General features: G+C 44.4%; 1 protein-coding gene across 7 annotated transcripts in view; it reads left to right on the forward strand.

The window, feature by feature from the left end:
- FAM107B (family with sequence similarity 107 member B) overlaps window positions 1-22,166 on the forward strand; it is a 76,837-nt gene that overhangs the window by 14,413 nt on the left and 40,258 nt on the right. The window contains exons 1-2 of one of the 7 annotated variants that reach the window (XM_070255260.1): window positions 11,479-11,593; window positions 12,251-12,313. The exons of 2 other annotated variants lie outside the window; for them this stretch is intronic. The gene's annotated coding sequence lies outside the window, so the exon portion shown is untranslated. Of the gene's footprint in view, window positions 1-11,389; window positions 11,739-12,250; window positions 12,314-22,166 lie in introns of those variants that run through there. 4 more of the 7 variants (XM_023632040.2, XM_023632039.2, XM_023632041.2 and 1 more) reach the window with 4 other exon arrangements.

Below are 22,166 nucleotides of genomic sequence, written 5' to 3' on the forward strand. Positions count from 1 at the left end.
ATCCGAACTGGCGAACCCTGGGCCGCCAAGAAGCGGAACATGTGAACTTAACCGCTGTGCCACCGGGCCGGCCCTGCAAGGTTTTTTCAAGTGTTTGCTATCATTTAGTAGTTCCAACATGGGGGTACTAGAAAGAACATGAGGCTTATTTTAGATAGATCTGATGGTACGTGATAAGTTCTCTTACTCTGAACTCAAGTTTTCTCATCTCTGCGATGTGAGAATTAGGCAAGTAATGCAGGTAAGCATCTGGCACAGTGTGTTAACACCTGCATATAGGTGTCAGCAAATGTTAGGGTCTTCCCTGTGTATGCTGCTCCCAAGCTGGTGTCTGGACATGATGTCATACATTATTGTTTACGTTATTGTTTTCACTCCCCCTAATGGAACAAAACTATTCAATTCCATTGGGACTCAATTACAGAGCGTTTGCCCAGCTCTGGAGTGATGCCTGCTTCACCTGCTCCATCCCCACGGGCCTTCTGCACCTGGAGTGCTGTGCCAGTTTTATAAGCAGGGGGGGGTCGAGGGATGAGGTAGGAAGCTGGGGGTGCAGGGCCAGAGCTGGAGCTCTGAGGCTTATTGGAGAGTGGAGGAGGGAACTTTGGGCTAAAGGTGTGGACGGCTGTCTCAGTCAGCTCGGCTGCTCTAGCATATACTGCAGACTGGGCGGCTTAAACGACAAGCATTTATTCGCACGGTTCTGGAGGCTGGGAGGGCCAAGATCAAGGTGTCGGCAGATTTGATGTCTGCTGAGGGCCCTCTTGCTGGTTTGCAGATGGCCATCTTGCTGTGTCCTCACGTGGCAGAGAGAGAGTGAGATCATCTCTCACGTCTCTTCTCATAAGGGCACTAATCCCATTCATAAGGGCTCCACCCTCATGACCTAATCACCTCCCAAAGGCCCCACCTCCAAGTACCATCACACTGAGGAGTAGAGCCTCAACATGTGAATTTTGGGGAGATACAAGCATTCAGCCCATAGCAGTGGTCAAGGTGAGCAGAGGCTGAGAGGGGCAGGCAGGGGTCTTAGAAACAAGAAGCGGAGAAGGTACCTTCTGTAGAGAAGGTAGGTTTTCAGTGGGTCAGGATGGAAGTGGAAGTGAGGAGGACATGATGAGTGGAAGTGGGAGTGAAGCTGTGGGTCACGAATCTGAGCCAGCAGGGGAAAAAATTGGGTCAGTAGGTCACCAATAACTAGGAGTTGGCAGTGACGCTGAGTGAATCTCCTCACCCAGTTCATTTGTTGGTTTGTGGGCTCCTGTAACGCAGGGACTGATTGCTGGGTGAGGGTAGCCCTACACCCCAAGCAAAAGGGATCCAAGGTCAGCAGTCAGTGGCAGAGCAGCCCACCTGGTACCTTACACTCAGGGAGGGTGTACCTCCTGTTTGGTCCGGGGTGAGCTTGGTTCGCGTCTTTTCGGTCCGGGTGTAATTATTAATAGAGCCTTCATCCGCACTCCAGGGTGACCTGGTCTGGTTTGTAAATAATATAGCCATCCTGTGTGGACATCCTTGGTTGCTGATGGGTGTTTGTTGTGTATGTGAATAATGATCCTGATCAGAGGTCTGACTGACATGAGGTTCTCTGGGGAGCCCATAGATGAGCCAAGGCTTACCCGCCTCCCTGGGGGACCTTGGCCCCCATCTCTGTGTCTGCCTATCCTTTGAACTCTAAAGAATATGCATGACATGTCTCAGCGTTCTCTTCTCTCTTGGTTGATGTTTTTGATGGCTGGCTGTTTTGGCGGTGATCCGCTAATGCTGTAAACTTTCGTACAGTCACACCCAGCAGCGTCTAATTGCACCTCTGCCTGGAGCTCCTCGGAGACTCTGCTCTTTCCTTGGGGCTCCCTGCGGTGTAGTCGCCCCGCCGCCTAATGCCCTGGTGGCAGGGACTGGTGAGAGAAGGAGAGGACACTTTGTCTCCTTTTATGCGTCAGCCTGATTCGAAGGGTTTGGGGAAGTCTTTTTTTAATTTTAGTTTTTTTTTTTTTTTTTTTTTTTGAGGAAGATTACCCCTGAGCTAACATCTGCTGCCAATCCTTCTCTTTTTGCTGAGGAAGACTAGCCCTGAGCTGACATCCATGCCCGTCTTCCTCCACTTTATATGTGGGATGCCTACCACAGTGTGGCGTGCCAAGCGGTGCCATGTCCGCACCCGGGATCCGAACTGGCAAACCCCGGGCCACCGATGCGGAACATACGAACTTAACTGCTGTGCCACTGGGCCGGCCCCCTGGGGAAGTCTTATTTGATCGCCTGAAAGTTGGGGCGTGAGGGAGTGGAGGGAGGTGGGGTGGGTAGGCAGGCCTCAGGGTGCCATGACGGTGCTGTTGACAGCACACCCCATGCGTGTTTCTTGTTCTTTTGGCATAGGTTCCCCATCCCTTCTGGTAAGAGCTTCATTTCCCAAAAGACGAACTGGCGTTCTGTCCTGAAGTTCTGCATGAACTCTTTTGTTTGGGTGCCAGCATCACACAGGGTCTTGTTGCGTTTTGAGACGGCTTTGTTTATGACAAAGTGGAGTGAAAGATTCAGAGCGCTCGAGGGCCCTGGAACAAGGAGGCGGAACTCATCCGCACATCGCCTGAAGTGCTTTTCCACTGTAAGATTTCTCTCTGGTCACTGGATCATGCTCTTCCATCTCTGATCGGAAACTCTGAGGCCGGGACCGTGTCGTCCTCATCTCGTCCTGCAGAGAGCCAGTGCTTTTTCCTGAGGAACTGTCTGCTGTTCTGGGTCAGACACGGACGGCCTGGATTCAGATCTGACTGTTGCTGTCTGTTGAGGGGCAGGGCAGGCTTCAGTCTTAAAGTTCAGAAAGCACGGGAAGAGTGCCCGGCCTCTTCAGCCATCTGTGTTTCAGACTCAGTGTGTGTCAGCCTCTGAGACCTGCAGGAGTCACTAGGCGTTTCTTTTAAAAGGCATTGTTCACTTCCATTTTTGTATCATCCTACATGCCCTGAGCTTAACACCCTCCCTCCTAAGGACCTGCCTTGAAATACACACACACACATACACACACACAAGAGGATCCTTCTAGCAAGTGGACCATCTTGTGCGTTTGTGTGTTTTCCTTTCCTTTGCTTCTGTTCTTACTTCCATGGTGAACTTTTCCCCTTCCTCTGTGGCGGCTGGTGTTGGAAAGTAAAGGTGCAGATTGGGTGGGTCAACCCTTCTCTTCCTCCTCCATCCCCACCCACCCTATCTTTATGATTTGGGTGGGGTGGGGTGCCAGGCCACAACTTCCGTGACTCCTTTTTGAAAAAAATAAACGAAGAGTTAAGCAACAAGCTTAGATGAAAGAATATTAAAATGTACAGAAGGGCGGCTGCTGGGTGGGTGGGTGCATGCCCGGGAAGGAGGGCATGCATCCTGTTTTCAGAGTTCTGCGGGCCATACTGTGGTTCTGCATTTCACGCCACTTGTCATTAGTGAGCAGTAGATTCTTAGCCTGGAGTCTCTTTAGCTCTGGGTCATATATGTGTCCCCAAAGAATCCTGACTCTGGGTCTTAAGTCACAGACTGTCTCATTCACTAAATGGAAAAGGATATGTCCTCCCCTCGCTCTCTGGGTAACTTAGGTCAAATGAGTACTTTTCCTCTGCCCAGTTTCTTTAAATGGAGAAGTCATGTGATTGGCAGGCTCTGGAATCAGACTGCCGGGGCCCACCTGGGTCTGCAGTTTCCTCGCTTTCTCAGTAAGATAGGGATAATAGTAGCACACACCTCAGAGAGTTTTACAGAAATACAGCTAGTGCGTTAGCCGCTTGCCTGCATATAGTCAGCACTCAGTAAAATGTTAAAAAATGTGGCTATGTTATGGATAATAGCATACACCTCGGGACTGTGGTTCTGTTTTTAGAGCCATTATCTACCTCTTAGAGGGGCCATCACTGTCTCTTCTTTAGTGAACAGAGTGAATTTTCTGAGAGCTGTGCATGCGTTTCTGGGGACGGCAAGGAAGAGTAGTTGAAATTGGGAGCATCCCAAAAAACCTGGATCCCTTTCTTTACCTGCAGCACATGGGCTCATGATAATACGCTGTATGGTTGAAGACAGGGTTTTATTCTCATGTACCATAACCTGGAGTTGTAACTGCTGTCACAAAGAATGTGTCCCTATGCCACATTGAAACTGTCACCCTGGGCAAGCATCCTGCCAATCTTAAACAATAATCCTGAGCTCCCCTACAGCGTGTCTTCTTACGGTAACTGAGCATTGATTTTAAAACTGCTGCTGGGGTGGACACCTGCAGAGGAAGCCGAAGGTAGACGTCCCCTGGGACTCTCCTGATGGTTTCATAAGGCTGGGGCAGGGGCTTGCTTTAAATTTTTTTCAGGCCAGTTAATTTCCACCAGTTCAGTGGTGCAGAACTCTGACCTAAATCAACCATTTCTTCAAGTGTTGGAGTGAATCAGAAGCTGGCCTCGCCCCTGCCACCTCCCTGACCTAATTTCCAACCACTTTCTTCTTTCAAGTGCTCCAGCCACGTTGGCCTCTTTCCTGTTTTTCCTAAACAAACCAATCTCACGCTTGCCCAGGGCTTGCGGGGCTTTCCAGAGCCGCTCTCTGGAAAGCTCATCCCAGATAGTCAGAGGCCTCTCCATCACCCTTTAGCAAACCAGCCCTGACCTGCTGCGTCCTCTGACCCTGCTTGTGCGTCCTCCCGACGCGTCACCAGATGCATTGCAGATGTCTGGGATGCTCGTTTGTTTCTCGCCTGTCTTCCTCTTCCGCTCGCCCCACCGCTGGAACATCCAGTCCATGAAACCAGTGTGTCCAGCAAAAGCCTCTGCGTTCTCTTGCAGTGGTTTGCTGAAACCCTGGGCGTCCTTCCTATAGGTGGGATGGCTTCTCATACTTCCAAAGCAACGCAGAAGAAGCGTTCTTTAGGTTTTGATCACTGAGGGTAACCGAGTCGTCTGTCTTCTCAATAAGCTGGCAGAGGGAAATATTTGGGAAGGAAATTCTGCAGAATATGTTCCATCTTTTAAGTTCCGTCTTGGTATGAAGTCAGGATCTTGGGAGGCCAAATATGAGGATCACGTTAGCCTTTCCTTTCAGTGACTTAAAGTGAATTAAAGGCCAGTGAGTTAAAGGCCAGGCACGATCCTCTGACTTTTGCCTTGAGCAGTTTGTTTTTTTAAAATAGAAAATAGCCATGTGTTCTGTGCACTTCTATTTTTGAGTAAATGAATATAGGATCTTGTCTACGCTGTTGCTCGTTGTTCCTTCTAGAAGGTCTCAAGGGGGAACTTCTTGGAGACTATCATGCCATGATATCTTTTTCTTTCTCTTAGGAAGGAAGATAGGATGCCAATTTTTCTCTAATAATAAAAAGTATGTAACTTTTTTTTGGTCCTGGCCACTGGGAAGCTCAAACCCACATTTGGTACTTGGTTCTGGAAATTATAGTCGCCTTAATGTGCCACACTCACCGTTTCGTCTCTGGTCTGACCTTGACTTTTTAACTCTATGTAGTTGCGTACATGACTTTTATTTTAAGGTACGCCACATCTTCTTCGGAAAGAACTAGCAAATGACCAGACCATTTTGTCCTAATGAGAGGGCTTGAGTCACCAACTGGGTTTTGAAGTTCTTTTGCGTTTGTGTGTTTTTACTTGGGTAGCGCTACTGCAGACGTTTCTGTGCTTGCTTAGGTAGAGTTTCCGTTTCTTTGGCTGATCAGCATGGAGCAGCAATTTTAGGGCAGTTGCCAGCTGGGTAGGGAGGGAGGGAGGTAGAAACTGGCAAATAATCAGAGTAGAGGTGAATCTTTCACTAGTTTTATCTGGTTTATTCCAATTGCGAGATTTTGGTTACTTTGCAGTAGAAGGCTTTAAGATAAATATGTGCTGTTACAGGGAAACCAGGTAACTGGTTTCTGGACATTAAAATACAGTTTCTTTTTAGCTGTCCGTTGTTGTCAATGGACTTGAGTTTTTTAATTCGGTAGCTTAGTGCCTTTCTAGTTCAAAGATTTACAGTAGTCGCCGGATTTTTATAAGTGAGGTTTAACTAGCTGATCCTACCTACGAGAAGTTTACATTTTAATAAATTAGTGTTCATAATTGCTTTGTCAGGGCCTGCCCGGTGGCCTCGTGGTTAAGTTTGGCGCACTCTGCTTTGGCAGCCTGCATTTGGTTCCTGGGGGCAGACCTACACCACTTGTCTGTCAGTGGCCATACTGTGGTGGCAGCTCACATACAAAAAGAGGAGGATTGGCCACAGATGTTAGTTCAGAGCATATCTTCCTCAGCAAAAAAAAAAAAAAAAAAAAAAAAAAAAATTCAAATTGATAACTAGTTCATAAGCAGTTAAGGAAATATTTTTCCCCTTAGAAAGTTTATTTACTGACTCAAGTTTAGTGCCTAATCTAACGAGTGGGTCTTTTCCAGGTGTTTGGTTCCAGGGTTTCTCTGAGAGGCGTATAGAAATTAATAGAAAATGAGTGTGTGTTTTTGCTTTGTTATGATTTTGGTAAAACTTTAAAATGAAGTTTGTGAACCAGGCTCTCATTTTTAGCACGCGTTTGCACGGAAACATTCTATACTGGTGGACAGTATGACTGGAAAGGCACTCAAGATAGTGGTAAATCACAGATGAATGAAATCATTGCATTCTTTGGGTTAACTTTGGATTCTGTTGTTGTTAGTTTATCAGCAGTGGTTTGTCAGGCACAATGTACTTACTTCTCTTCTGCCTCTTTCTCCCTCGTTTTAATCTCTTCTAAAATAGTCTCATTTTTCTTTTGCTCAACAGGAATTCCTCCATAAATACTTCTTTCTAGTGACTGAGGTGCACTGTGTGTTTTCTTGCCTTATCAATGGCCCCTATTTGCTTCCTGACTATGGGGGGTAGATCCTAAATGAAGAACGCTATTATTTACTTTATAGCAAGGACCAAAACATGAACAATTCGGCAAGATCCCATCTCTTGTCAAGTCTGAGATGGATTTTTTTTTTCTCCCAGTGATGACTGGTCATATTTATAAGCTGGTGGTATTATTTCAGAGTCTCCAAAGGAAATGTGTATCCAGGATAGAGAAGGAACTTATTTATTCTAGATTTTTCTTCTCTGTAGTTCTCCCATTGAGAAAATTACTCAGAGTGGTTTGGCAAAGTGAAGAAAGATGAAAAGAAGTGGGTTGAGTTTATGGAATGTGTTCATTCAACTGATGTTTATTAAACTCCTGATGAAAGACCCAGCGTCCTGAACAGAGATAAGTAGGCAGGATATTTACCCAAGGAGTTTCCATCTGGTTGGGGGGCCAGGCCCATACTTAGCGTCAGCAAGTATGTTACACCTTTGCTCCTTCTGTTGGAAGTGCCGTCCATTTTGCTTATTGAACTTTCCTCACAGGGAGAAAGCTTTGTCCTTCCACGCTCTTGCTCTGGGCCTAGAGACTGAGAACCCCATGAAGCCCTGTTGAAGCAGAAAAATAGTTGTCAGCCTTAGGACTGAGCTTAGTTTAGGGGAGAACTGGGGGCAAAGGAACCATTCTTAGGTGGCATTAGTGATAGTACCTTTAATAAAACTTAGTTCAACTCATTGTATTTCCTGGCCTACTGCTGCCACAGAAATATTAATCGCCCACAAATGTTTATTTGGAGAAAATGACTTTAATACTGGAGTTGTATGTGAATAGAAAACTGTGGATTGTAAGTGAATATGTTTATTTACATTTGTGGTAAAAACATTGGGCCTATTTGACCAGAGTTCCCAATGCGGACATGTGTTGTCATAAGTATAGGTTTATAGATGTAAGTTTAAAGGGCTTGGTCCTTGGGGACACTAGGAGTGAGATGAGGGTAAGAGAGCAAGGCCTCTTGAGAGCTGAAATCCTCAGATCTCAACCTAAAAAAGCAAGGGCAAACACTGTGATATTAATCAGCATGTCTTTAAAATAAAAGGAGTTTTAGAAAAGAATTTTTTTTTATTTTTTAATTTTTTTTTAAAGATTTTATTTTTTCCTTTTTCTCCCCAAAGCCCCCCAGTACATAGTTGTATAGTCTTTGTTGTGGGTCCCTCCAGCTGTGGCACGTGGGACGCCGCCTCAGCGTGGCTCGATGAGCAGTGCCACGTCCGCGCCGAGGACCCGAACCAACGAAACACTGGGCCGCCTGCAGCGGAGCGTGCGAACTTAACCGCTCGGCCACAGGGCCAGCCCCTAGAAAAGAATTTTTTGATTAAAAAAAAAACCTTGCATGATTATGCTCTTTTTTAAAAAGACGATTTTTATTTTATTGAGGTCATGTTGGTGTTTAACATTATGTAATTTCACGTGTACATCATTATCTATCAGCTTCTGTGTAGACTGCATCGGGTTCAACCCCAAAACCATCCGATTATACTCTTTTTGATTTACTGGGTGAAATCAATGTTTAATTTCCTCTTTTCCTAGTTTTTAATAGAGATGGCACATTACTGATCCCAAAATAATTTGGGAAGCTTTAATTAATGAGATATCCTTTGTTTCTTCAGTGGTCTGATAATTTCTGTTCTTCTTAATTAAATTTTCATAGCATTCTCAACTTTTTCGTCAACAGATATTTTCTGAGCATTGCGAACTTTCTTTAATTTTATAGTAAACATCCTTATTTCTTTTATAGCTGGGAAAAACTAAGGAGCTATAGTGTAAGTTGAGTACACTATTAGGATTCTACTTGTTTTAGGAGAAAAACCACACACTTTCCTCCTGTCCTTCTCCTTTACTCTCCTACTACCACCGTACTCACAACGCTTGTGACACCAGATGTATAGAGATTTTCTCCCACCAAGCAGTTCTGATACTGACTGGGCGACCTACGATTTAACTCAATCCTGACACTGTCTACCTGGAGACAATGTCGGATCCCACAGGTTCAGCGCTCAGTCCCGCGAGACTGCCCGCTCTCCTCTTCAGATGCCAATCGCAAGTAGTAGGTCCCCAGGTTACCCACAACTTCTGTCCGACTTGGCTACAAATCGGGGATTCCCATAACCTCCTCCTCCTTGGATTTGATCATTTGCTAGAATAGTTCACAGAACTCGGGGAAACACTTACGTTTACCAGTCTATTAAAAGAGAAAGATGAACAGCCAGAGGAAGAGATACGTAGGGTGAGGTCTGGGAGGGTCCTGAGCACAGGAGCTCCTGACCTGTGGATTTGGGGCGCACCACCCTCCCGGTATATGGATGTGCTCACCAACCCAGAAGCTCTTTGAACCACGTACTTTGGGGATTTTTACGGAGGCTTCCTCACGTAGGCAGGATCAATGATTAACTCCATTTCCAGCCCCTCTCCCCTCTCTGGAGGATGGGGGGTGGGGCTGAAAAGTCCAAGCTTGTCATCATGGCTTGGTCTTTTTGGTGACCAGTCACCATCCAGGAGCCATCCAGGAGCCCCTCCAGAGTTGCCTCATTAGAAAAAGATGTTCCTAGTGCTCTTATCACTTAGGAATTTACAAGGGTTCATGAGCCCTGTGTTGAGGACAGGGGTCAAAGAGCAAATAGTAAAACAAGTTCCTGGTGCTCTGGGCCAGGAACGAGGGGAGAGACCACTATATATATTTTCTGTTATCTCACACTAATGCTACAGAATACGACTGTAGATAGTTCTTCCCAATTGTGCTGATTTCCTGATTTCACTAATATCGCCTGGTATAGAAAGCCTTCAGCTGTTAGGGGAATTTCCCAGTTGTTGTCTGCTTTCTAACTCAGTGTTTTCTGTTTTTGTTTTTCTGGTGGTAAAACATACATAATGTAAAATTTACCATTTTAACCGTTTTTAAGTGTCCAGTTCGTTGGCATTCAGTTTATTCACATTATTGTGCAACCATCACCACCATCCATCTCTAGAACTTTTTCATCTTCCCGGATGGAAACTCCTTTCCCATTAAACACTAACTCCCTATTCGCTCCTTCCCCGGCAGTCCCCGTTCTGCTTTCTGTCTCTGTGAATTTGACTACCCTGGGTACCTCATAGGTGGAAGCAGACAGTATTCATCTTTTCGTGACTGGCTTATTTCACGTCCATAAGGTCTTCAAGATTCATCCATGTTGTAGCATGTGTCACAATTCTCTTATTCCATTGTATGTCTATACTACGTTTTGTGTATACATTCATTCTCCAGTGGGTCTAACTCTCTTTTTTATACTGTGGGTCACAGTCAGCATTTTAAAACATGAACTACAGTAGGAAATGTGTACCATATTAGGGATCAGTGCTGTTGGGTGAAGTGGGTGTGTGTGTTTTATTAAACCCTGTTGGTTTTTTTTACATTTTTTACGGGCAGAGTAGAGCTGCACTCTTAAGTATCTGCCAGGTCTTATGACACTTTTCATGTTGAGAGCTATGCAGCGCTTCCTGTGTTATGGGAGGGGTGGGGCACGAAACGAGGAGCAGGAAGAGCTGGTTAACTCATGGGGCCTAACTAGTTTTTTAGGTATCACGTGTCCACTGTGATACCCTTGGAAAGAATTCAGGTGAATCAGATGTGAGCCAAACAGCATTGTTTGTAAACAGTTTTCAGGATTTTCCATGGCACCTGTCTCCATCGTGTCTCTGGGGTTCTTTCTCCCAGTGTTCCTAATGAATCAGGGCTGTGTCACAGGAGAGGCTGGATCTCTGTGTGTCGGGCTGGGGGCAGGAATTCAGCTACACTGTGGACCAGAGCTGATGTTAGTTCTCCACATAAATGTCGTGTGTGCCTCTGCAGTTGTAATTCTGCACTCCTTGCCTTCATCCAGATTTGATGTTTTCTAATTTAGTAACAACCATCTAGAACTGGAAAGAACCTCCTTGGTTTCAAGAGGCGGACCCTTCAGCCTGGGGGTCACACAGCTCTTTGGCCAGAATTGGGACTAGAGCTCAACGACCTTCTTCACCTGATTGCAGGTTTTTTTTCCACTAGGTTAAACACTTGCCCCAAAAGAGGATAATCTCAGCACATTTCATGACTGGACAGTAATATCATGAATTATGACCCTGAAGAGTGCAAGTTTCAATTTTAAAGGCTTTAGGCTCTCAGTATTATGTGGCATTATAATGAATACTGAAACTCAACCTCCTCTAGTTGGGGAGGGTACTTATAAGTAGTTGGAAAGGTGAATGGGGCATGGTTAAGCTGTGTGAATGTTGGGCTGGGGATGGTGCACATGCCGGTTGGGGAGGTCCTAGTGCATTTGATTTGTGTGTGTGTGTGTGTGTGTGTATATATATATATATATATATATAGTGTCACACTGCCTAATGAGGGTGCTCATTCAAAGCGGACGATGTTTGTTTTCGTTAATAGATTAGATTTCAGTTAGCTTGTATAGAGGGTATTTGCTTCCAAGCAGCGTAGCTGATGTTTATGTGTTTATGCACATTCTCCTTGTGCTGCCAGAGACAACATGTTCCACTGGTCTGGAAGGTCAGTAACTGGTACCAGAGCTGGAACAGTTTGTTTTTCATTGTTTGCTCTTGTTTCTATGCCTTATGAGGTCATTCAGTTGCCCACAGAGATGGATATGCAAACTTCCCTGCTTTCTGAAGTTGCCACAGCGTCTCCCTTTGAACTTGAACTGGGACTTTTTTGATTTCTGGAAAGAGAGTTTCTTGGTAAGGGGAATGGGGCTGGTGGTAAATTCTTGTTCGGGGTGCTTTTCTTCACCGCTGGCAGGAACCTCGACTGTTGGGAGGTGCGTTCTTACTGTCATCTTTTTAATTTGTTGCCTTGAACAAGGGCCTGCAGGTATCTAAAGAGGTTAGTGTTCATTCTGTGTAAACTTTTGTCCCTTCTGCCTTGAACAGGTGACAAGTGTGGGGCAATATCCTAGGCAAACTTAATCTTACTAAAGGATGATTTTTGAAAACTTTGTTCCTGATTAAAGCATAAACAAGAAAATGCATCTGAGGTCAGAATAAACCTTGAGATCTTCCCACGGGTCATTGAGTAATCTGGTCCTTCAAATGTGTGAACTTGAACTTGTGGGTTCAACCGAACAGCAGACTAAATAAAAAGTTGTGTCTTGTTATGGTTTTGGACTTCGTGTCTTTGCTATCTATAAGAGGCTGTCTCTCCTGCAGGCATAAACTATTTTTCCCTCAAGATGTCTTCAAATGCCCAGACATCTCTGTCAGACTCTGGTGGAGTTGCCCTTTGCTTGCCCTTTAAAAATGTCTTTGTATGCTCAGTAAGTTTGATCTCCTTTATTTTATTCATGTTCTGTTCAATGTCTGGGATCTTGCTGATTAAACTGTGCATTTTCTTTGAAGGTATCCACTTCCGGTACAATGCGACTACCCAGTGAAAATCAGAGGACTGATAAGTATTTTGAAGTACTTCATCTTAGCAAAATAGCACTTGATTTGAAATTGTTTTGCTTGTTGCCTTCTCTTTCTCCATAGTAGTTGTGGATATGAAAAAACACAGACGTGTGACAACAACAACAGAACGCTCGATATGCCCTGAGTTTAATTTGCTTCTTATTCCTCAATTGGGATTAGGAGATGTGGTTTCTTGGGCATCCAGCATGGAAACAGTATTTTCAGTCTCTGCTAGTACCTATCTAATGAGAAAAGATAATGCTTGCCTTCATCGTGGTGTGATAATTACTCAGTGGCTGTGACTTGTCTTGCTGTCTCTACTACCTGACCACACTCCGGCCTGGCCTAGGTGTGCTCAGATATTTGGTGATGACGTAATATTGATGTAGACAAACAGATCACGCACACCATTTTTTTTGGTAGGTACATTTGCACTGTCTTTTCATTTAAGAAAACATACGGGTTACCCTTATTATCATAGGGTTCTCATCTACCTTGTGCACATTCATATTTATTTATATAAAAATAAAATTTTCAATAGCAGTGGTACATGCCTTCTTAAGTAATGCTGGCTTAGCTTTTGAAAGCTTTAATTTATAAAAGAATTCTGTTTCTGTATCCAATGAAGTGATTTGGAAATATTTCTTTATTGGTAACTGCGTTTGTAGAAACTGGGCTTAGTTGGGGGTGGTTTCTGCTCCAGTTTCTGTGTCTAGTTTCTGATGAGCCTCTGGCTTTCCACCCAGCTCCGTTGGGTACTGGGCTGAGGCTGGGCAAGGATCTGACTCCGTCGCTTCCCCAGATCCTGAGAAACTGCAGGAGCACCCCGGTGAGGCCTGAGGGTGCCGGTTCTCCTTTGTGAAGCCCGGCCTGGAATTGACGGGGAAGACGGGGAGCGAGGAGTTGTGGGCCGTGTGAGAGGAGGCAGAGGGCCCTTGATCACCCTCCCAGGTCCTGAGTGCTGAGTAACCATCACATCTCCTGGCCACCTGTGAGCTCACTGTCCTGTTTTGTTTGGTTAGGGCCCTGCCCCCTGGGCCTGGCTTGACTCTGTCTTCCCCACAACTTGAGAGCAGGTTAGACCGAACAGAAATACTTGAGCTGTTCTTGAGTTGAGGGGATTTTTCTGCATTTTTTTTTTTTTCTAAATAATACTAAAAAGTTTTTACTGAAACAGTAAATCTCCAGACGGTGTAATCTTAACACACATGTACGCACACGTATGTGTGCACAACATGACAGAAAACACAACTCATCGTGACACAACACAACACAACACATACTCTCCCCTTCTTCCTTCCATAGTGATGTAATAACTTTGGCATTTTATTGTCAAGAAATATATTTCTGTGTTAGTTATCGACAGTTATATCAGCAAATCCGTGGGGGTTTTCTGGATTCAGTGAACATACACATGTTATTAGTGAAATATGAGAGATTTAGGAAGAATCTGAAGGTTGAGCGACGGTTTGAATATCAGAACACAGACGATTATCTGTGAAACAGACATCTGAGAATTAAGTCTCAAGAGGAAAGGACTTTTAGACAAGGCCCAGAGGAACTCCTTCTGGAGCTTAGAAAATTTCTAATCTCTTTTCTTCAGCATGAATGTATATCTTTACACCAAACAGCCGTCTCAGTGTCTTAAAATACACCTATGGTCATGTCCCACAGACTTGGGACACCAGCTCCCCTCTGGTTGCCATTTAGTGTGTCTGACCAGCCAACCATCCCACCTCCCACCCCATTCCCTTTCTCTCCGGCTTCCCCCAGCCCTGGGATTCCTGGGACTTTCCTTCTGGAACTGCTCTGTGCTTCCCCCTCTGACCCTAGCCTTCCAGACTTTTCCACCGTGAGCTGTGACTCTTGCCCCATGGTCAGCCAGCTTCTCCTGGGCCTCACTGATACCCGGCTCTCCCAGCTTACTGCTGCCTCGGGTCCTCGTGAGTGGAGACCGCCCTTTCTCGCACACCGTGGGGTAGGGCCCCTGCTCCTCCACTGTCAGATCCTTACTCTTCTCCTCGCTGCTCCTTTGAGGCTCATTTTAATCCTCTTCTGTCTCCTCCTCAGTGCTGTCATTTACTGGTCATATCTCCTTTTTCGTTGAAAATATTGGCACCTGTATCGTGGTCTTCTGCTCTAGGCTTCGGTGGTTGTTAAACTTTCAGTTTTGAAACCATCCCAGGTTGCCTGGGTCTTGGGCATTTCAGACATGGGACTTTCAATGCTCAAAGTGGGATGAGAGGGTAACCCTCAGAGTCACCGTTCTAGATCTTGTTAGTACTGGGAGCTGCTTCTGATCTGAAATTCAGAGATCCCACTTGCTGGCCAGAACCTTCTGTCATTCCAGTTCATCAGACAGGCTATCCCAAGTAACATCAGATTTTTCCCCTTCCAGGCGCACGTCCAGTCTCTCACCCCTGCTGTCACCCTGCCTGTCAGTCACGTCCCGCCTCTACTTTGCTAACTCGGTGGCCAGCATTTCCACTATGCACTTATCAATACACTGAATTCCCTTCCGTCTGCTGTCTTGGCACATCCCCACCCTGGAGGATTTAGCGGCCCACTGTCCCCACACCTGTCCCTGGACTGCCAGGTCTGCCAGAGAAAGTTACACAGATGCCACTACAAAATCTGGTCCCCAGCTTCACTGGGACCTCAACACTGCCTGAAAATTAAATGTTTTCCTCATCAGCACTCTCACTCTCCATAGCGACTGTTTCCAGTCTTCTCAGCACCTCTTAATCTCCAGTTTCATGGTCACCCCATCCCTCCTACTTGTCCCTCACTCTCAGCAGATTTTCCACTACTAATAAAATGGTCACATGAAGGCCATTCTCTCTTCTCCCCACTGCCCCTTTGCAAATCTGCTTTCTCCTGGATCCTTTTCTCATTTTTCTGTTTATAGTGTGAGAAGCATCCTCCTCACTTCCTAAAACTCATTTTCTCCACAATCATCATCTCCTATTTCAACCTTGGTCCTGGTGTTCCTTTCTCATAAGGATTTATGAATGCTCACGTCTCTCGCTTCTTAAAACAAAAACAAAATAGAACAAACACTGTGGAACCCAAGCGTTCCCTGGTGCCCTCCTCTTTCGGCTGCCGCTCTCTCTTTCCTTTCCTCTGATTAAACTTCTTGAGAGGATATTTTACCTTCTGGCTTGCACTGCTGCATAACCATTTATCATAAACTTAGTGGCTTAAAACAACACAACATTTATTATCTCACAGTTTCTAAGGGTCAGGAATCCAGGCACAGCTTCTCTGTGCTTCAGAGTCTCACCAGGCTGCAATCGTCATTTGCACCAGGGCTGTGGTCTCATCAGAGGCTCAAATGGGGAAGAATTGGATGCTGGGCTCACTCAGCTTGTTGGGAGAATTCACTTCTTTGCAGTTGTGGACTTAGGTTGCCCTCAGTTCTTACAGGTCATTTCCATTTCCAGGGCTGGCTGGGATTTCACTTACTTCCTGGCAGCTTGCTTCCTCACAGATGGCAAGGGGGAGAGAGAGACGCCAGCAAGATGCAGTCATGAGAGTGACATCCTGTCACCTTTGCCATGTTCTGTTGATTAGAAGTGAGTCACAGGTGCTGCCCATACTCAGAGGGAGAGGATGATGCTAGGGGGTGACACGAGGATCATGGGGGCCACCTGAATCTGTCCACCACCTGTCTCAGTTTGCTCATTCTCGTTCACTCACTCCTCAAGCCACTATAGTCTTTTTTTTTGTCTCCATCACTTTACTGAAACTGATCTCAGAGAGGCAGAATTGGCCACACAATGTGCAGGGCCCAGTGCAAAATGAAAATGTGGGGCTCGTAGTTCAAAAAGTATTATGAGTTTCAAGATGGCGACAGCAAAGGATTAAACCAAGCATGAGGCCCATCGAGCATGGGGACTGCAAAGGTCACACATCCGAGAATCCAGCCTTGCGGGGAATCCTTCCTCCTTGTTGCTGAGTCCAGAGGTCACTTCGGTCTGCTCTCGACCACCAAGCGTCTTCCTTGACAGAGTCGACCACTCCTGAGAACATCTTCCATTCTGAAACAGTCTCAGATCTCTGAGCTTCTGAGACCTTGTGCTCACTAGATTTTCCTTTCCTTTCTGGATGCTCCCCTTCAGTCTCCTTTGCAGGCTCCTCTTCTTTACCCACCCTTTTATATTTGGGGATTTGGGGGTACCTTTATCGCCCTATTGAGTAATATCAGCAGTTTCCATAGCTTGTGGACTTTGGCTCCCGAATCTGTTTCTAGCTGTTATCCGACTCTTGAGCTGCAAGCACTTACATCCAATGCTTCCTTTACACAAAGTTCACTTGCATGTTTCATGGGCATCTAAAACACGGCATGTCTAAACGGACCTCTGTGTTGTCTCTCCTCCACCACGCTGGTTTCTTCTCAGGGTCTTCCATTTTGGCTCGTGACTTCACTCTCTCCCCAGGCGAGTTGGGATTTCTGAATAGGCCACACTCCTGGTCTGGAGCCCCTCCTGTCTTCTCATTAATCTTACTTATACTTAAAGGCTGTGCCACCACATGTCTACGAAGGGCTCTCCCTGGGGCCGTATTTTATCCTGATGATCTCCCTGGATTTCTGCAGCCTGGTTTCAGGGTCTTCTGGGCTTCCTCTGTTAAAACCCAGCACACCTCCTTGCTTCTCCTTTGTCGAGTGTCTGCTTCGCCCATTAGAATAGAAGCCTCACGAGAGCAGGAACTTTGCTCAGGGCTTTATCCTTAGGGTTGAGAAGTGTGCTGGGCACCTGCTGCACACTCAGTAAATACGTATTTTAATGGAAAAGTTTTTTATTTTCAACCTGGTTTTTTAGATATGACCGTTTTGTTCCTTTGTAGAAACTATGTTATGGAAACACAGGACAACGGCATGAATTCGTGTTCTTGAGATACTAGGAAGATCTATCATAGTTAGCGGTGTTTTGATTGCATTGTTACTGATTAGAAAGTAAAGCTGTAACGGGAACCTAATGGGTGTTTTCTAGTTTCCCGTGAGTTCTGGACACTGAGAGCTGGAAGGCTGTGTGCATCGTTCGGCCTGCAGCATTCGCAGAACTGCTTGTGTAATGTTGGTCGGAGGAAGTATAAGATGATAATAACTGTGAAGATGAGTGAGTGTCAGGTGCCATCATCTGAATCGCTCTGCTCTTACCCCAGATGGATTTTGACATTTTTTGTTTTTTTTTTTAACCAACAAGTAGAGAGGTAGTTGTGGTTAGAGATGTACATCTCTGATTTTGTGGGGCCCTGTTTTCCTTGCAATATCTGCTTTACAAAAGGTTTTGGTAATAGGATGCTGAACTGTGTTAAGTACAGTGTTTGGGGGTCTAATTATTTAGAGACTAAATGTGGGCCAGAGAAGGATTCCACTCAAAGAAGACACTGCTGATCTGTAAAAGGGCTTGGAGCAGTCTCATTTTAAGCAGAAGTCAGTTACAAACAAATAAAATGTAGTACCTGGGTTTATTTATTTGTTGCAGGGACTCTTAATTCTACAGCCTAGTGGTTTGCAAACTAAACTTTCTGATCTCAGGACCTCTTTAAAAGCATTGTTAAAAAGCATTTGAGGACCCCCAAAGAAGTTTTTCTGTTGTAATATCTATTGATAGTTACTGTTAGGAATTAAAACTGAGAAATTTTTTTTTTTTTTTAAGATTGGCCCTGAACTAACATCTGTTGCCAATCTTTTTTTTCTTCTTCTTCTTCTCCCCAAAGCGCCCCAGTACATAGTTGTGTATTCTAGTTGTAGGTCCTTCTGGTTCTGCTATGTTGGATACCGCCTCAGCGTGGCTTGATGAGTCATGCTAGGTCCACGCCCAGGATCTGAACTGGTGAAACCCTGGGCTGCCGAAGTGGAGCACATGAACTTAACCACTCAGCCCTGGGGCCGGCCCCCAGAACTGAGAAATTTTAAAAATTCACTTATATGATAAAAATAACAATAAACCCATTACATGTTAGCAAAAAGACTGTTTGTAGTGAAAAATAACCTTTCCAAAACGAAAAAAATAGTGAGATGAATAGCATTGTTTTACATGTGTGCAAATCTCTTTAATGATTTCTTTTAAAGGAAGAGTAACTATTTTCCAAAACAAAAAAAAATTTAGTGAGAAGAGTTTACATTTTTTGCAAACCTGTTTCTTCACCCGCTTTAATGGAAACTGGCTGGGTTCTCCTGTCTGCTTCTACATGTGGTCTGCTGATAGGTTGTTTTGGTTGAAGTATAAACTGAGAATGCGGTCTCACACAGATATGTAATTGGGAAATGTAGGAGTGTTGAAATAACCTTTCAGATAATTATGGATGTTCTTCTTTGATACCATGCCAGAGCTTGACAAGTGGTAGTTTCTTAAAGGTTAGGTACAGTGTGGATTCTGAAACCATAACAATGACCTTTTTCTACTCTGTGACATCAAAATTCATTGGTTTATCTTGCATATTGGATAGGACAGGAGAGGGGTAGTTAAGTCAGTTATGACACATCCGTGTAATGGCATGTTGATGCAACCATATTTAATTATTTTATTGACATCATATTGGCTTCTAACATTGTATTAATTTCAGGTGTACATTATTATATTTCAGCTTCTGCATAGACTGCATCGTGTTCACCACCAATAGTCTGGTTTTTATTTGTCACCATACATATGTGCCCCTTTACTCCTTTTGACCTCCCCGCACTGCCTTATCTGTTCTCCTTATTTATGTGTGTGTTTGTTTGTCTTCCATCTATGAGTGAAATCTTATGGTATTTGTCTTTCTCTGTCTGGCTTATTTTGCTTAGCATAATACCCTCAAGATCCATCCATGCTGTCGCAAATGGCACAGTTTTGTCTTTTTTTATGGCTGAGTAGTATTCTATTGTATATCTATACCGCATCTTCTTTATCCATTTATCCACTGATGGGCACTTCGGTTGCTTCCAAGTCTTGGCTGTTGTGAATAATTGTGTGACCATATTTAAAAAGTATTTTATCACAGATGAAATGCTTACAAATATAATATATCATCTACTCAGTGTGATCCTAATTTTGCTAAAAAATGAAGAGAGGCATGTGTTTGTATTAATTGAAAGGAAATAGATCAAAATATGGATATGTTTAGTGACACATTTACGGATGATATTTTCTTCTCTCTATTTTCCGGATTTTCTATAATCAACCCATTGCTTCTAAAACCAGGGAAAAATAAATTTTTAAAAGAAAAATAAGTATGTCTATTAAACTGTTTCCCCTATTCATAGGCTGCCTTTTACAAGTAAAACCCCAGTATATACAGTTGGAGTGGAACAAAGATGATTTTTTTCCCCTTAAGTTTTTGTTTATTTAGCAGACGTATGTAAACTTTCTATGGCTGTTTAAGCCTCACAGTTTTTCCTCTTTATTTTAATGGCAATTAATTGATTGATTTGCAAAACTGTATTCAAGAAAAGTGTTAAACATAATTTGCTTTTCCTCATTTCTGTTATGCCTTAGGCAAGCACTGATTCTTTTTTTTTTAAAGATTTTTTATTTTTTTCCTTTTTCTCCCCAAAGCCCCCCAGTACATAGTTGTGTATTCTTCGTTGTGGGTCCTTCTAGTTGTGGCATGTGGGACGCTGCCTCAGCGTGGTTGGATGAGCAGTGCCATGTCCTCGCCCAGGATTCGAACCAACGAAACACTGGGCCGCCTGCAGCGGAGCACGTGAACTTAACCACTCGGCCACGGGGCCAGCCCCAAGCACTGATTCTTTATCTAAGTAAAATGGCAAAAAGATCTTGTTCTACCATGGTAATAGAGCTGCTCTCATAGTTGAGAAATATCCTGGAAATTAACGCGTAATTAACCTCTCAGTTATTGCCTCTGCCTGGTTTTGTCAGGGTTGTGAGTGTCTCATATTTCTCTCTGCCGGAGGTTGAAGTGGCTTCAGAGATATGCAGAGGGCACTCACCTCTGGGGATCAGCTCTCTGCTTACCCCGGGTTTAGAAAGGCTGTTTGCTCGCTGTTACGTAGCAGACATGGTGTTGTCCTAAAGCATTGCCGCTCTAAGGCTTTTGTCCTCTGTCTGTGGACAGCAATCTAAATCTGCTGATCGTGTGTTTTCCTGAAAAACAGAGGATCTCATCCTGTTGATGTTTCTTTGATTTATGCTCCTTATGATATAATTAAGTGATGATTAAGATGTCTACAGAAGCTACAAAGCATCCACCAAGCAGGAAACAGGCAGTTTTTGCATCTTGCGCTTACTGTCTTAAAGATGAGAACATTGTCATTTTGACTTTTCCAGCTGAGCATCCACTTCTGTGGCTTTAGTTAATAAGTTAGTGACTCAGTGTTTGCAGTCTCTCCCAAGACTCTTTACTGAGGCATGGCTCATGTCGAAGTGTAAACTCTGATGGGAAAGGACTTGATAGCCTATTTTGTTTTACACAAGAAGACTCTTCTATCCTCTGCTTAAAACAATTGAGAATATTCTACTTGGGGGCATCCCTAATGATTAAAGTCATCAATGAATTTGGAAATATTCTAATTTAATTTCTATTGGATTTTATGAGTTGAACATTCTGGAGGCTAGGAAACGCACTCTAAATATATCTGGTGGTTTCTTCCTTATTGAAATCGCTCTTTGCATTTAATTATTTCTTGGATCTGTCTGTCGTCTTTTCTGTAGTAGCCTGGGCTTGGAAGGCTTTCCAGATTCTTAGTAAGGAATGAGGCGTTATTATTATTGTATTACATAACCATAAACTGAAGAGGAGTTTTATCCTTGCCTGCTTGTGGTATTAAGAATAAAATCTGAAATGCTGGGGCTGGCCTGGTGGCATAGTGATTAAGTTCACGTGCTCCGCTCTGGCAGCCCAGGGTTTGCAGGTTCGGATCCTGGGCATGGACCTATACACCACTCAGGCCATGCAGTGGCGGCGTCCCACATGGAACTAGAATGACCTACAACTAGGATATACAACTGTGTACTGGGACTTTGGGGAGAAAGGCAAAAGAGAAAGATTGGCAACAGATGTAAGCTCAGGGCCCATCTTCCTTACCAAAAAGCATACTTTATAAAAAGAAAAGAAATCTGAAATCCTTGCCATAATCTGGCACCACCTTCCCTCCCTCTTGCTCCGTGTGCTGCAGCCATGGGGGCCTCCTTGCCGTCTGGCCTCGGCCTCTGCACTTACTGGTGCCTCTGCCTGGAGCAGAACTCTTTCCCCACATAGCACATGGCTTGCTCCCTCGCTTTATTCAGATACCACGCAGGTGTTTGCTCTGTCCTCAGTGCAGTCTTCCCAGAACATCCAAGATAGTGCAGCCTGTCCCTCTCTGTTTCCTTCCTTGTATTTTTCCCATAGAAATTATCAGTGCCTGATGTTATATTTCTACTGTTCGCTTATTGTCTGTCTGCCTGCCCCACAGAATATAGGCTTCATGAGGGCAGGATCTTCGTTTCCTTTGCTGCTAATTCCACACTGGTTAGAAAAGACATGGAATAAGTACTTGATGAATTATGGGAAAAATGAACTCACCAGATCCTCTCTTGTGGGCTACTATAAACAAGATTGTGTTTCCTTTCCAGGTGTTATACCTTCTTTGAGAGACGGAATGAAAGGCTTGCTGTGTTGTAGCTTGACTCAAACAGCAACAAACACTGGGCCTGACATACAGCTGATGGTCAGATGTTTAGAGAACAGAATTACTGGTAGATCGCCAGCTAGTTGGCTGTTTATCTTCCTGTTTGTCAGTGGCTCCTCGAATAGTAATAATCTGTAAGTGGAGAAAATGGGAGCATGAAAAGCCCAGCAAAGTTGGTGGGAAGCCATTTGAATTTCTAATTTGTCAATATGGGACTTTGGCATACTTTGATGTGATTTTTGCTGC

Source organism: Equus caballus, chromosome 29 (genome assembly GCF_041296265.1).
Source record: "Equus caballus isolate H_3958 breed thoroughbred chromosome 29, TB-T2T, whole genome shotgun sequence".
Taxonomy (NCBI): Eukaryota; Metazoa; Chordata; class Mammalia; order Perissodactyla; family Equidae; genus Equus; species Equus caballus.